Source organism: Alosa sapidissima, chromosome 2, assembly GCF_018492685.1.
Source record: "Alosa sapidissima isolate fAloSap1 chromosome 2, fAloSap1.pri, whole genome shotgun sequence".
In the NCBI taxonomy this organism is placed as follows: Eukaryota; Metazoa; Chordata; class Actinopteri; order Clupeiformes; family Clupeidae; genus Alosa; species Alosa sapidissima.
The window spans coordinates 4,385,988-4,403,140 of record NC_055958.1 but is presented as its reverse complement, the minus strand read 5'-3'; the positions used below and the strand labels follow the sequence as shown (position 1 = coordinate 4,403,140).

At 39.3% G+C, this 17,153-nt stretch overlaps 1 long non-coding RNA gene across 1 annotated transcript; it reads right to left on the bottom strand.

Moving 5' to 3' along the window:
* Positions 1–231: 231 nt before the first annotated feature.
* On the bottom strand, positions 232–16,359 carry LOC121694612. Its single transcript, XR_006025841.1, has 4 exons — positions 16,282–16,359; positions 6,369–6,372; positions 5,091–5,098; positions 232–242 (listed from the first exon to the last, which is right to left on the bottom strand). It is a non-coding gene; the product is annotated as an uncharacterized LOC121694612 (long non-coding RNA).
* Positions 16,360–17,153: the final 794 nt, after the last annotated feature.

Sequence of the window (17,153 nt, the reverse complement as noted above, 5' to 3'; positions counted from 1 at the left end):
GAATTATGTGAGGATGCTGTTCATTGACTTTAGTTCAGCATTCAACACAATAGTACCTCTCACCTTGGTCACAAAGATGAAGGCCTTAGGACTGAACACCACCCTGTGTCACTGGATATTTGACTTCCTCACCAACCGTTCACAAGTGGTTAGAGTGGGGGGTCTGACTCATTAACCATCAGCACTGGTGCTCCCCAAGGCTGTGTTTTGAGTCCACTGCTGTACAACATCTACACACATGACTGCAAAGCCAACAGTAGTCATACCTCCATCATCAAGTTTGCAGATGACACAGTGATCTTGGGCCTGATTAGTAACAACAATGAACAGCTCTACTTGGATCAGGTTGATGAGGTGGCACAGTGGTGTCAATCTAACAGCTTGACACTGAATATCACTAAAACCAAGGAAATGGTAGTGGATTACAGAAGGCAGCAGCAGAACTACAGTTACACCTCACTAATGATCAGCGGGCAACCTGTAGAGAGAGTCACAAGTTTTAAATACCTTGGTGTCCACATTACTGAAGACTTAACATGGACTGTTAACACTCATTATTACACGGCTCTTAATGTTGTCTTAATAGTGCTGCATAATGCTCCATTCACTTGAATGGGCCTTCCCAACGTTCGGCGGTCTGCTAATTCTGAATAACAGACTGTTGCTAAGTATAACAGACCGTTGCTAAGTATAACAGACCGCTGTCAAGGAAAATGAGCTTTGTGCTTCTAAGTCAATTCTTTCATATCACTACGCCAAGGATTGGAACTTCATTCAAAAGTGAAAGCAGACGGTTGATCAGCTGTGTTCTAAAGAATGTTTGATTCAAGTTCAGCGTGTGTTGTTGCGAACTATTTGTTTCTCAGCAAAAGCCATGATGAAACGGTAACAAATAGGCTATAGCCTAGGCTAAAGAGGCTAAAGGCCTAGGCTATGTAGGCTAAAGAGTCATATCGTGGGGAGTTTATTGTGTCGTTTTGGTAAGTAGCCGTGTAATAAGCGGGATAATGTATAGAACGCCGGTCATTGTCGGGAGATAGGTCCCTTCAGGGCGGAACAAGACGGTTCGCTCTGTCGGGACCTATCTCCCGACAATGACCGGCGTTCTATACATTATCCCTTACATATGTTCTGAAGAAGTCCAGACAACGACTCTACTTCCTTCGTCAGCTAAGGAAATTTAAAGTTTCTACATCCATCATGAAGGCCTTCTACACTTCAGCGGTTGAGAGTGTTCTAACTGGTAGCATCATCACCTGGTATGGGAACTCCACAGTTAGAGATTGTAGTACTCAACTCCCTGCTCTACAAGATATCTATTCCAGAAGAGTCCAAAAGATTCTGAAGGACTCTTCTCATCCTAACAATGGATTATTCCTACCGCTGAAATCAAGAAGACGCCTACAGTATGTAGTCACAAAGCCAGAACTGAGAGACTCAGGAGAAGTTTTTATCCCCAGGCCATCCGAACTCTGAACTCACACTATACTGACTTTGCACACATTCACTCCTCAGCACTCATGACCCCCCCCCCCCCCACACACACACACCTACATGACTTTTAGCACTTTTACATCCCTCTCCCTATGCTACAGACCTTTTATTTATTTTCTTATTTCATCACACGTCAAAACACACACACACACACACACATACACACACACATATCTGACTTTCTCCAACTTTTGCACATCTCCATAGAACTTTTTATTGATTATTTTTTATTTCTCCTCCATCTATCTACCCATGTCCTTGATTGCCTAGCCTTTCTGCCCCCAAGGTTTCTTCCTTGGTAAGGGAGTTTTTCCTTGCCCCTGTTGCTCTTGGGTGCTCCTTGTTGGTGCCCCCCGCCCAATCCCAATCCTCCCCCACCTTTCTTATGCAGCCCTTGCCACTTAATCTACTAAACCCCTCTTCTACTGCACTTTTTACCCCCCCCCAATAAATGCACAAATAGGCTGACACCAGACATAATTTCACTGCATTTCTTACTTCCAGTAACTACAGTATATGCATGTGACAATAAACTTCCTTGTATCCTTGTATCCTTAGGCTGACATCACAATAGAGCCGTTAAGCAATTAGAATCCTATGCCAGGTGGTCAGGCCACCTGGCTCAACTGCCAGTCTCAGGCTTTAACCATACAAACTGGCTATATTAAGACTACATATCCTGTTCAACTGCTTCCTCTGCCAAAAACAATAAAACAAAACAAAAAATATTTCAAAATAAAAGTCCTCACTACAATATTTCACTGTTAAACAATTTAACCCTTTAAACTACTGAACTGTTTAACTGTTCAGCCATTGTAACTGTTACTTGTCATCAACTATGACTCTTACCCACTGTAGCTAGTTAGCATGGTTAGCATAGTTAGCATGCTAGCATTTTTGGCAAAACTGCTAAAAATGATTAACTAAGTTAGCTAAGTAACATGATTAACATAGTTAGCATGGTTAGCATTGCTACAATTGTTAGCATTTTTTACAAAACTGCTAAAATGATTAGCTAAGTTAGCTAAATAACATGGTTAGCATGTTAGCAAAACTGCTAGCATTGTTAGCATTATTAGCATTTTTAGCAAAACTGCTAGAAAACATGAGCTAAGTTAGCTAAGTAGCATGTTAAACATAGTTAGCATTGTTAGCATAGTTAAAATTGTTAGCATAACTGCTAGCAAACATTAGAGCCATTCCAACTTTCAGTTATTGTCAAATATCTACCTATACACAGCCATTAAAGTATTTGAATAGCAACATTCATTAAACTTTCAGTCTGTCAACAACTTTTAAACTATTTACATTCAACTTTTAAACAGTCTACTTTTAAACTATCATTAAACTATCTATCTATTAAACTAGCCATCTATCAACAACTTTTAAACTATACGTTTAACTTTTAAACGGTCTACTTTTAAACTATCAACTTTTATTAAGCTATGCAACCACCATATCTATCCTAGCATCACCATAGTAACCATCTCTGTATTATCTATTTTAACTATACATGATATTTTACATCATATTTTTGCATTTTCATGCACTGTATTTCCTTCAGCAAATGCTTTTCTAGTTATTTATATTTATTTTAGGCTTATTGTTACAATCAGAGCAGAGAATAATATTCATTGCAATTTTATGCTAGTTATTTTGTGGTAGAAATATCGGTATCGGCAAGTACACAAATGTAAATACTCGTACTCGTATCGGTTTGAAAAAATCGAATCCCTAGTGTACAGGGTAATGCATCACATGATGTCATTGGCTTGTAGCTGTAAAGTGCAGAAAAACATTTAGCATCCCTTGTGTAATGGATGAAGTGTGTTGATTGTTTTTATTTCCAAATGGTGTTAAGATGTGACTCCACATTTAAGCCCATACACAGTTTACACTACACATCAAGGTAGGCCCTATTAGAAGTAATGACGTCTTGTTTTGTGTACAGTGCCATGCCATTGTAAGGAGTAATTTTTAATTTATTTTCATCATTTATAATTCATCACACATAAATTCTGTGTTGTGATGTCACACACGTAATTAGGCTGTGATCATTTTAAGATGACTGATTTCTTCTAGTACAAACATATAGGCCACTGTTCTTTCACTTTTTAAACACTAGAGGGAGCCCATGTTACATATTACCTCACATGGCATGCCCTAGTTCTTCCCTTAGACAAAAGAACAGTATCTGAAAATGTAGATGAACTTACCATGACATCCATTTTGCTATGGCCTTCCAGCTTAGATATTGAAAGTTTCAACAGTCATTACTGTTCTCTGTGTATTTCCATCATTTTGTACCATTTATTGTAAAATAAGGGGCGTGTCTTATGAAATAAAGTAAGTAGAGAAAAGAAAAGAGCCATGAGACACCTAATATTTTAATAATCTAATCTAGATTAGAAATAATCTAATATTTCTAATCTAAAATATTTTTGTAGCCACAGGCTACTACATATAGGCATTCTGTACAAATCATTAGTCACCATTGTACGTATGCAATTACATTAATGTACATGTGTACACTAATCATTTCAATCCATCAGCTTGGGTGGAAACATATACTGCACTTATTCTCCTAAAAGACTAACACATTAAATGGCTCATAATGAATCTTGATCTAATGACACACTATGTTGAAATAGTTAATTGCAAAAATAAATTGCCATTTTTTTGCCATTTTTTTTATCAACCAGCAGCAGGTGTTGTTCAGTCAAAGTATGCCTAAGGGCTTGGCAGGTTACTCAATTGCACTTCTGACTGGCTTTTAATGCACACAGATGTTCTGGCTCAAACGTGTAGTGGTGGCAAATTTAGGGAAGGAAAAGTTAGCTGGCACAGTGTTCATCCACCAGTTTAAAAAAACAACAACCCAAAAGCATAAAAAATCGACTAATGTTATCACTTTGTTTCGAAACATTCTACACAATAAATCATGTAAACATGTACAATAAGTGACATAAGACGAGGTCAGTTATGGATCAGTAATCATATTCATAACAGTGTGCCTCTCTTTTTTTCTCCCCACACTTTCTATGGCTGTGTTACCTCTTGTAAGGATTTTAATAAAAGCCACTGTGCATTCATCATGCATAGATGTATTCATAACCTAGCACAATGAACCAAAGCACTATTTTTGAGTTCCCAGACATTGGTCATAGAAGTACAGCAAAGGTTTTGTCTTGACTGTTTGTGAGAGCCAAAATGTCTCCTGCTGTAAGCCCTCCAACCCGTCCATTCTAGCCTTCATTTGCGAGAAAAGCTTTCAGGGCGTGCCAAAACTTGAGCTGTGTGCATCTTTGGGGCCTGGGATTAATTTTAACATTTACAAGCTGCTAAAATGTCCCAGTGTCCCTTGTTCCATTGGCTCACAATCTGCTCGAGTTGATAACTCAAGAGGAGACCGGACCACCACAGACCTTTAAATCCTCACTTGGACGACCAATCATTAAACATCAGTCTTCTTTACAAGGTTGAGCACAGTGAAACTCGACTTTATTGATCACTGTATGTGAACATGTAATGACATTCTTCTGTTCTTAAATGCAAATGCAGTATACGTTGACTTCTGCATCTATGAAAAACAGGACCACAGTCACTTCCTTCAGAAAAAAAAGTAGAAGTGAGAAAGGAAATGGAAATTTTGGTTAGAAATTAATGGCTACCAGACAGTATGGTGTGACTTCAGATACTACTCCTATAACTGCTATTGTAATTGAAGGTTTACTCATATCAGCATTTATTGTTAAAGATGTCTGCGTTATATTGCATTCATGTAAAATTATGAATTCATCCTTCAACACAAGCATATTCATGACCTAAATATGAAATAAGATAAAATATATAGAGTTTATTGCAAAGTTAAACAATACTATTGTTGTAAAAGCTAAACAGTTACACTGCTTAGAAAGTGGTGGATAACTGCCAAACCACACTAGAAAAGACTCCTGGGCGGCTACAATAGACTTACCATACAGCACAAAGAGTGGTAAGCTGATTTGCATAAACAGTATTCAAACATCCTGCCATTATTTGTCATTAATATTCTTCTCACTCAATTTAGAAGGTAGCCTATTCCATTTTTTATATGAAAGTGCAATCCAGATTTGGATGTGTACGTTTAACTCCATAAACAATTTACACTTCACTCCAGAATCAAGGAAACGCTTGGAAGCAATGACACCTAGTTTTGTGTATGGCCATCAGCAGAAGAGGAATCCAGTCCGTGTGTTGGACAGGAAATGACTTTTCGACGTATTATTTTGTTATCATCACATAGCTCCCTGCGGTATAAGATAGTGAGCAGGTGTGTCTTGCATGGCGTAATGTGTTTAGTCTGTGTGGAGTCCAAACCTTTTTGTGTTTAGCTTCAGGCACAATGAAACAGGAAAGGAGTCATCTTCTCCGGGCTCTTCTGTGTGGTCACATGCTCATGAGCTTACCACGAATAAATCTGAGTTTACTGACAAGACCACTCTGACAATTTTGTCAACTTCGCTGAGAAGTGATGGTTGAGGGAAATTAAAGTATTTCATGGGGCGTCTATGTTGTGGAAACATGCCAAGTTAGTTCATATTGCTTTATTTTCTTTAGCTATGAGAGGGGGTCTCCTCTTTTGTATCAGTCCCAAGACAGATCTGCAGTCAATATGAAAGGCATATCTAAAAGAACCAGAATTGGCAACAATTATGATCTTGCTGTACACCACGATTAGGAGAACCATATGGCCCCTCTCACTGTTCCCAGCAGTTAGCCGAGGGTCAAGCCAGGGACAGTTGGGCATGGGAAAATGCAAAGTGCTGCAGTCGTTATATCATTTCCTGTCCTGATTTCAGTAAAAATAGAACAATTACAATGAAAATGTTAACTGTTCTACTATATACCGAGGTTGAACAATCAAGGTCAGATCGCTTGCGGTGGAAGTTTTGTGCTTTCTACATATTGAAAATGTTATGGGTCACATACAATTGTATGCCTACAATATACTAAGCATTTATATAAAATGTTTCTGATATTAAGATTTTATTTGTAACTCTCTTGGTATCTTCTGTCTATAAGTCAATATGTAACATGGATCTGATATTTTTATTGGCTTGCTGTTGTTTGTTAGATTGGCACAGACATAATGTTTGTTTTGTTATAATATGTCAGTTTTCACATTTTTGGAATCAGTGTAATTTACACTTTCTTCCTGTGAAAGGACAAGGCAGGACTTTCCCCGTGATATTTAGCAGGTCATTAATGACAGAGATTAAATTCTACTGATGACCTAAGAGAGCTGTCATTTCTTCTGATGGGTAGATCAATGATTCAAGTATTCCTATTGTAAGCATGCCAACTATTACAGCCTTTTGTTTAAAGCAAAGCATTCCTTAAGAATCAACAGATGCATGTCTCAAATATGACTTCCAAAACAACAAATATGGTATTAAGCAGAAGGTGAAGAAAATGAGGAGAGATGACACACAGATATTCAATTTAGTATTTAGAATCCTAATTGGTCCCGTACTGATGTTTCTAAAAACTTTTCTGGACAGTTGTATTTGACACCATAAAACTTACCATCATTTTTACATTCTGAAATATGAGCATGACAGTGATGATGAGCAAATGGTCTAGGCTTTATAGTGACAGCGGCGAGTGACAGAATGGGGCATGTCCAGAGGCCCAGGCTCCCCGTCCGTGATGAGAAGGACTGGAGCAGCATGCCATAATCTCCCAGTGGACTGCCCTGCCCATCCAGTCCTGGCTGGCTCTGAGACGTGTTCTGGAGCCTTCTCACAGCACCCCTTAGGCTAGAGCACGAGCACTGAAGTCGTTTTGTGTTTTCGAGAACCACACAGATTGCCATACTAGCCCTGATTTATGAAACTTGGTTTGTTGACACCCATTGGAATTGTCAGTAAAATGCAGCGGTATGGTTCAAATCGCCCTCCATTGCAACATATGCAGATAATCATACCTATTTAGCATCATCTTCTGTTTCCTTCTTTAGAATTTTTCTGTCTAAAATCGATCAGATTGTCTTTTGACACTTTGGTGACATGACAAATCTGAAATGAAGAGGGAAAGAATATAGTGCTGAGATGCAACTTGTCATGCTTGTTGATGCGTCCTTACTTAGGCCTTCTGTTCTACTAATAAAGAAATATAAAGTGTTTGGGAACTGGGCTCTTATGAATTAAATTGTACTAATGAAACAATGTAGACCTGCTCTCTGTGTCAACCTTTGTAGCTGTTTCTTTCTCTGTCTGTATGCCTGTCTTCTTTCTCTGTCACACACAACGAAATTCTGTCAAATTGACAAACCCACAGTTGCAATGTCAAGCTCATGGGGGATTTATCTCTCTGGTTTATTATCTTTTGGAACATTGCTTAAGCTTTGGTGGTGACCAAATAACAACTGCACTGTCTACAAGACAGCATCCCTTGCCCCTCTCTATCTAACCACAGAGATTCCTCTAGATGAGAGAGTTTTTTTGTCCACGATCAAGCTCAATTGGGCAGAAACCGAGTGTAACAAGCCCTTTTCTGACTGTTTGTATGTGATCTCTCCTCCTTCAAACATGCAACACTTTTCGTTTGTCCTTTTTGGCGAACGTTTCATGTCAACAAATAATGGTGCATCGAGGGACTTGTTCTCCTTTCACTCCTCATAATGACCACGGGGAGGGCTTTTCAGAAGCGTCTTTGCGGCCTTTATCCTCGTTATACTTCTTGTTGTAGTCTGTAAATTCAACGTCCTCTGGGGAGAAAAGTTTTACCGCTGCCACCATGTTGGGCCACTAAATCCAGAATGAAAACCCTGCATTGGTTCCTCTTCCCCTCTCCACTTTCCTATCTGTTCAGGGTTCATAGAAACTTATCCCCCCCTTCCATCCATCCTACAGTTTTTTTTTTTTTAACAAAAGCTGTTAATCGCTACTCAATTTTAGCCCGCTTAACTAGGGACCAGTTTGCATTCAATGATGGTCTAATATGTCTTTGATGAAATTAAACCCGTGAGAGCTTTTCCCTCTTTGAGTACTTTATCAGAGCACTTCAGACATACTGTATCCACAGGCCATGTTCAGCAACCTATAAAAAATATCATCGCTAGATGGACATGCAACAAGGTTTTTTTGAAAATACGACATGCGCTCATTTTGATTTCTTGGGTTTGATCTGATGAAAAAAAGACTTGACCATACATGAATTGGTGGTCAATTGACTTGACCACCAATTCATGTACAGTATGGCAACTGACAATCAAACAAGTACTGTTACATGTAGATCCTGAATAAGATACTATCATCTTTGCTCTCAGTAATGTAATATCACAGTACAAAGTACTTCTTGATGCACATGGTTTTGTTGTGGACATTGAAAAAAGAAAATTATATATCCTCTATTATGATTATTTAGCATTTCCGGGTGAAGTTTATTTTTTTACTTCAGGATCATTCTCAATAAAGATAAATGATACTAACAGAGCTCATTATGACAAGTGATGCAGGCAACACATTTATATTGTTTTGTTAGGACAACTCTAAGGGAATGTAGAACCAGATCACAAGTGACTTTAGAAGCTCTCTGACTTCAGAATTTCTTTATGCGTATGATTGATGTCTTGATACAGTATAAGCTGCCAGATAAAAAGTAAGGCATGTCAAAGTAATGTAAAAAAGTAAATTAAATGTTCAGGAATTTGCATCCTATAAAGGACAACATCAAAAGGCTCTTCCTGCATATCAGTTTACATTCTGTAATCATTGTTTCCAGAGTGATAGCTTTTAAAGTTTAATGGAGACTGAGACTTTAGACTGATCCCTTTATTAGAATTTTATGTGGAAAATCTAACCTAGATGCAAGATGAGAGAGCAGATGATCAATCTTCAGAGTTAAAGGACTTTTAAGCAGCATCTGTTTCCTCATGGTGAGTCAAATCCTTTTGATTGTCCAGGGTATGGCAATAACAATAGCCTGCTTGGATGGTGCAAATCTGCAGTTCAATGTTTAAATGTTCATGAGCAAAGCAGCCTTTAGAAGTTCAAAGAATTAAAACAACATATTTAGGATATCCCAGAAAAACTGAAAATGTCCTCAATATGTATTAACCATAGTGCTTTCTGTCCACTCATAGGCAATGACTATGTGATATTGGTATGATTCTCTATGTCTAGCTACAATTTGTCTGGTCAGTCACAAAGTCGCTGCTGACCCTGATTGCCTGCCTCATCATTAACCCCTTTTAAGACCAAGAGTCTCAGTGCTTCCGGCTCCACATACTGTAAGTTATTGTTTTAGTAGTACAGCAAAAAAGCACGTGGTGAGTATGCACACATCCTATCCAATAATACATACTGTAGGTTGTATGGTTATACAAAGTTAACACATCATTATAGTAATGTGTGTGCTGCTATCGTGCAAACCAGTTAGAACGTATAATTCCGAAAAGACTGGGTAAGAGTTTAATGTACTAGTTTAAGTTTAGTTTCACTGCTGGTTACACCCCTTGGAAATCGAGAGTGAATGAGGGGGTCCCGAGACCCATGCTCAATTTCAGTTGAGATTTGAGAAGCGCTCTGGAATTAGGCAGGCTTGTGAACTGTGTGCATGGGATTGAAGGAATACACAGTACATGGTATAAAAGGCAACTGAATTTGCATTAAAACTAGATTTAAGCTCTTTATTATAGGTTAATCTGCAGTTTTCCCAATTTGAAGTTTATTAATTAATTTCCATATATTTCCCTCAATTCTTATGGAAAGTTTCCAACTTTTCAACCCTAATCAGTGCTATTTGAATGCATTCAATAAATTTTTTAATTCCACTGCAGGCTTCACAAAATCAACAATGTTCTGTTCTGGTTGCATTGCAGAGGACAGTGGACTCGGGAACATGGAAAGCCAATTGAGCATTTATTCTGATATCTTGATATCAGGCATAATTGTCATGTACATGTAAGCCATTTTTGTCAACTAGTTAACTAGTGAGCCATGTTTGTGTGAACTAGTTAACTAGTGAGGGCCAAAATATGCACACTAGTTAACTAGTGGGAGCCAAAAGGCTCACTAGTTAACTAGTGAACACATTTTAAAAGTAACTTTAATTTAATCATATTATTATACAGTTCTGCGCCCATCTCCCTACCCATTCATCTCGGTGGAATGCATTGCGAACTCTTCCCATATACAAACAATACATACAAACAGATCGTACTGAACACAAAGGTGTAAAGCATCCCCCGTACAGATAGCAATTCCAGAGTAATCTGGTTTTGAATTTGCAGCAAATTTCTACATGCATGTCTCCAACTTTGGGCTTTAAATTTGATGATTCAGATGATTTACAGTTCTATGTAATATGTCATGTTTCATGTTTTTGTCATGTTTCATACAGTGATGCAGGTCTACTGCTGTGAATAGACTAAATACAACTTTGATCATTTTTACAACATGGTCAACTGAAGGCCAAGTGACCTTGCCCCTAAAATTATGAAATTCCAAGCCTGGTCCTAATGTTAAGACAACTTTTCATTTATGGTTCATCAAGCTCACTCATAAACACCCGTCGCATCTAGGCTATACAGGTAGTGATATGAATTCTGGTGACCATTCAACCAGTCAAGGATTTGTTGTGAAATATTTAGATTTTGGGAAGTTTACGTAGCTTAGGCTAAACTGTATGTTTATTTCGTCCCCCATGCCTATTTTATTCGTCCCGGCCAGGAGGGATAAATGAAACATTGTGCACGTTCCACTTTTGCTTAAAGAATACCTGAACAGTTTTGTTCAGAGCTGAAAGTGCAACTGTATTTGACAAAAGACAGATGTAAGTTATTGCTAGTGACAAAATATTAACTTTCGGTGTGGTCTCTTTGTAAATTACGTGTAATTAAAACGTGTTTTGATCGTCCCAGCTGTCCCCTAGGCTAGTGCCACGGTTGTCAAACTGGGGTACGCGTACCACCAGGGGTACGTGGACTGATTTCAGGGGGTACGCGAAAAAAGATCATCAAGTCATATGCCTTTTCAAACGTTTTCTCTTTCCCACATTGGTAACTTAACTTCCGCATTGCACTGCACATTAAAAACGTATTTTCTCCGCATTAACAAAATATTCGAGAGTGGAGACTGAGAGGGTAATACAGCGTTTCTCAAACTGTGGGTCGCGACCCAGAGACATGCCAAGTGGGGCGCAGGAGTTTTTTTTATTTTTTTTTTATCTGTAGCCTAGGCCCAGGTAGCACCCGATGCGCAATGGACGCACTGTGTTATTCATAGGGAAGCGCTCGTGTCAAGGCAGCTTAGTTAGTCCCGACCTGAATGAGATTTTGAACGAGGTTGTGAGAGTGGTGAATTTCATCAAGACCCGGCCCTTAAAAGCGTGTCTATTCTCCGCACTTTGAGAGGAGATGGGAGCTGACCAAAAGGCTGTACTGTTTCACAGTGAGGCAAGGTGGCTTTCCCGAGGTAAAGTGCTGTCGCGTGTTTGAGCTGCAAGTCGCCTCTTCTAGGAGGAAGAGCGCATGTTTGAATCTGCAAGCACGTTCACTAATGAACATTTCTTGACGAAGCTGGCCTATCTTAGCGATATATTTGGAAAGCTCAATGAGTTAAATCTCCAGTTACAAGGCAAAGACAAGCACCTAGTAGATAAGATAACTGCATTCAACAAGATTGTGTGTGAGATTAGGTGCAGATCTATTTAAAATCATTATATTCAGCACATTTGTAGGCCTATCATATGTTGACTATTGATGAGATTTGTATCATATGTTTATGATCCTATTCACTATTCTCGACAAAATTGATAAAAATAAATATTAATAAAACAATAAAAAAAAAAAACTTGTTAACAGTTGGTGGTGTTCTCCAGAAGATCATGATGTCTCAGGGGACATTAAACGTTTGGGAACCACTGGGCTAGTGCATGGTGTCCTGTATCCAGGGGGAATATCCTCACCCCTCTGTATTGCCTCTGGTTCAAATGGGGTTGAGCCTTGGGGTCTGTAGCATTATGAATGCAACGTTATGATTAGATTAAGGTTAGTCTTTAATTGGTGTTTCATTCCTGTTTCATACAAAAGTATTTTAAGCATTTAGTTGAGACGTGTTTGTTGATTTTGGATTACTTTGTTATAGCTCTTTGCCAGCTCAGACAAAAAAAGCAGGTCAAATTATTTTAACAGCTACAAAAATAGATGGCCATAGATAGCCATATAATATAATAAAATATATTTTAATGTCCCCATGATGGAATTTGTTTTAGCACAGCATAACCCATTGATAGACAACTTAGATTTAATATGTTTGTTTATTAGTGGGTTTGATCCAGCAAGTTGGACTTGTCATGAGCTCTCTCTCTGCCTGGTAACACACGCTGATTGAAGTCTGATGACCTCCACCTGTTCCTGCTCTGCTCTGCTCTGCCTCACCCTCGTTACCTACCAGCTGCACTGCATTCACCACTCATCATGCCCTGTATATAAAGCCTTGCTCTTCAGTCCAGACTTGTCAGGTTGTCTGCAACCAGCACCAGTTACCTGCCTGTTTTGGAAAACGCCTCTGACTCTTTGCCTGTGATCCCGGACCCGCTCGACTACTTCTGTGTTCTCCAGCCCCGGTAATCTTGACCTGCCTTCCGTCCCTCTTCTACGAATACCGCCTAGTCCTTGACTGTACTGCTGCTTCGTTTCAATTGCTGTTGTGTGTTTCCCGGATCATCCAGCTCCTGCCATCGCTGTTCGGCTACTGGGGGAACACACACACGCAGACTCTTGGAACTCCCGGAACCCCTGAAACCCCCATAAACCCCAACCCTTAAATAAACTTTTGAACGTGACGCTTTTGTGGTCCTCGTCCTGTTTGGTGTCTGACAGATCTGACACAAACAATTGACTACTTTTACCACTGCTAGGTAATAATAAAATAATGAAACGAACATATGATCAATATTGAGCCAACTATATCTTCTTTTTCCAGCCTTACTGTAGAAATGAAGTGGCCATGGGAACATAGTGCACCCCTATGGTTTCTAAATTTGTGCCATTCCAAAATACTTTTTTTTTTTCTTTAGCAGCCAGTTGATAATGAAGTAGGGAAAGGACAGTCAATTTAGCAGAATCAGCACCTTAATTAAAATCATTACCACCTGGGTCTGCTGTGAAAAAATGGTCCTTCGGCTCATATCCGTGTCACAGGTTTGGGCCAAATCAGTGTTTTGTATTTTAAACACATCTCCTGACTTCCAGTTGAGTTGCGGAAATCGGACCTGGGACAAATCTGTAAACCGGTGATAAAACAGCATTGCTAGCAGAGCTGAAACCTGTATCAGGAGTAGACCTGGCCCACAGTCAGATACCGTATGTCCGCTACAGGCGGATCTAAAGGCTTTTATGCGGATCCGGCCCAAAGGAAATTGCTATCTGGGAAGACGCCTAATGTTAAATATATGTTAATGAATGGGCACAGTATTACTGTGTACAGTAATGGGCTATCAGTAGTATGTAAACAGTTCATGTGTTATGCGATTTACATAATCTAGTAAACAACAGAAATGTTAAAAGCTGGTATTGTGTTTCCTGAATTCTTACATTCAGGCATTCAAATGAAATGTAATTACATAGCATATATATACTCTATCAGTGTATGATGCTTGCATGAGGGAAACATCCCAAAACAACGGCACCCATATAATTGCTGTTGTTTTGAGAGGTATTTCTCATGCAAGCATCATGCAACAATGTAAAAACAATAAAACTAGTGTAGGCCTAATTATATTTTACATTAGTAAAGCAGTACTCTGATGTGCATGCTTTCACAAACTTTTGTGAACAGTCTTAGCACTTTAAACATTGACTGTTTTTAAGTGCATGTATAGCAATATACTGTAGTAAAAAAAAAATAATAATTGTGATATCATTACAATTTGATGGGGGGGTGGGAGGAGGGGGTGGGTTCATGTAGGTGGGCCCTATGACCCCAAAGTATGCCTTGACTGGGCCTCAGGTCAAAGAAGTTTGAGAAAGGCTGATGTAGACGACAAAGCAGCAAGGAGGCGTTGTGTGATCATTTAAACAAGTTTTATGACAAGGTCGATGAGGGTGGGAAAAATCATACATTTCTGTGCAAACTTTGACCGCACTTCAGTCACATTCAGTCACATTGTCTTTTAAGAAAATGCAGTCCATTTTTCGGTTCCAGCAGCCAACAACCTCAGAACTGACCCTTCAGGCCTCTCAGGAGGCGCTGGCCTTCTAACCTAGTGACCACCGTTGCGTGTTGCGTTAATGCAGATAACTTTTGATCCGTGTGCCCGATTTTCATAAATGAGGTACCATTGGAATCCTTGGATGAGGCCGAGTTTCATGCCTCTGATCAAACCCACTCTTGCAGTTCCTCGGAACCGCAAATCTAGTTTATTATTCCTTTTCACCCACTTTTTGTACGAACTACTGCTCCTAGACCGTTTGCGTTATCGACGCGGTTCGAACTCCAAAAAATCAGGCCCGAACCGGTGTAGCTTGCGTGTTACTTTCGTGACGCTGGCCCTTGTCGTTTTCGCTGTATTCCCGCTTTTGAAATGAATGGCGGAATGTTCAGGATTTTAATTTGGATTATGACATCACAGCTCTAACGGCTTAAGCTTGCACCTGGCAGAGTTCTAAGCCACCTGGCAGCTGGCTAATGGGTTGGGCTGGGCTAGGCTGGGCTGTCTGAAGCCCAGTTCAATGCCTTGCCAGCACCAGTTGTAAAGGTCATGTTTAAAGTGAATCCATGTTCAAACAGGTCATTTAAAAAAAATATATATATTTTTTCCCAGTCCATTCAGCCCAGTTCAATGCCCAGCTAGCTCCATTCAAACTTAGTCATGTATACAGATGTATAGATTATAACAATGAGAAACACACATTCATTCAGATATTATACACACCCACGCAACACTACTATTCAAGTCAAGTTACTAGTGATGTTACCTGTGAACCCCCTGCTTCGAAGCGTGTATCAAAGACATGAACCAATTTGGAGTGAAGCTTTGTATCAGAGCTTGATTCGTTTTGTGATAATCACGTGATCAGTGGCGTCCGAAGCTTCGTTTCCCACACACCCACGTGACTGCTTCGAAATTTAATTCAAAGCATTAAAGTTGCGACACGGGGCACGCCGTTGTGGGTTGTTGAAAAAGGAGAGCCAACAGAGTCAATAGTGCTGCTGACACGAAAGCTTATAGCCCAGGCTTTTAGCTCGATTGTTAGCACGCTCGACTCCCGTTCTAAGGTGCGTCTGTTTCACGGGTTCGAGTCCAGGCGTGTGCAGGACTGAATCGCAGTTTCAACACAACCCAGATTACAATTGGTCTAGGCTACGTACTCAATATAATCACAGAAATGTGTGTGCAATGTGCATTCCCATTCTTTATTCATCTCCCTCCTAAATTGATGTGTTTGTTTACAAATACAAGAAATGTTCACAGCCAAAATACTACCTTTATTGTTTTTGTAGAGAAGACAATTACATTTGTATTTATACAGGGTACAAATAGGCTTAGTTAGGCCTATTTATGACATTATTTATTTATCCATTAATTCATTCTCAACATGTATTCATCTTCGACTCAGATTCATGGCTAATGTCTGAAACACTTCGTGACAATTCGTCACATCGTGACAATGCTATCCTTAACTTTCACCAGCAGAGGTCCTCATAGAGTTCTGAAGCTTCGAGTACTGAACCTTTTTTCGATACAATTGGATTAAAAGCTTCACTGGTTCAGAAAGCTTCAGTTCGCCATCACTACAAGTTACTCATCATTGTCCGGCAAGAAGTCCACAATCAATTCAATTGTCTTGCCACGATCTGTGGAGCTTACAGACAATGTTAAATTACTATAAGTTCTGTATGCCATTTAAAGCCGACCTAATGATGAGTCTTTTCATGATGGTTAACAAAAAATCCATGGCATGACCTGTCTTCCTGATAGGCCTACCAGTTGAAAAGTCGAACTACATGGACTGTCAGGGATTGTTTTTTTGTTTTTACAAAAACACAACAACCAAATAACATCATACTGAAAGCTTTTGTTCATCTTTAACACAATGTAGCCAGGTGAGATGTTTGCAACTACACGACCTTTTATCAATCCAATTGCAGTAGGCCTGGATCCCAAACACAATTGATGAACTGCCCTACTTGTAATTGTTTTTAGAGATTTTATATCGATGCTAGAGAATTGTGGCTGGTGCTACAAAACTTTTAACCCCTGTAACACCAGTGTACTTGCAAAAAAGTTAATGTACAGCCCTGCTGCATTACTGTATGTGATTATGTCTGAGATTCTGATATGTTTTTAACCATGACCTATGCACAGTTCTGGTTTGAAAATGTATCTCTTAAAATAACTGCAGTCGGCCTAGATCCCAAACACAATTGATGAACTGCCCTACTTGTGATTGTTTTTAGAGATTTTAGAGGTTTTATATCGATGCTACAGAATTTGTCGCTGGTGCTACAAAACGTTTAACCTCTGTAGCACCAGTGTACTTGCAAAAAAGTTAAAGGAATTATCCGGAGTAAAATGCACTTTAGATCAATTTACCACCAAGTACCAAGTATATCGATGCTTCCTGGCTATAAAAACAGACAACGTGACTGCAAAATAACATCATGTAC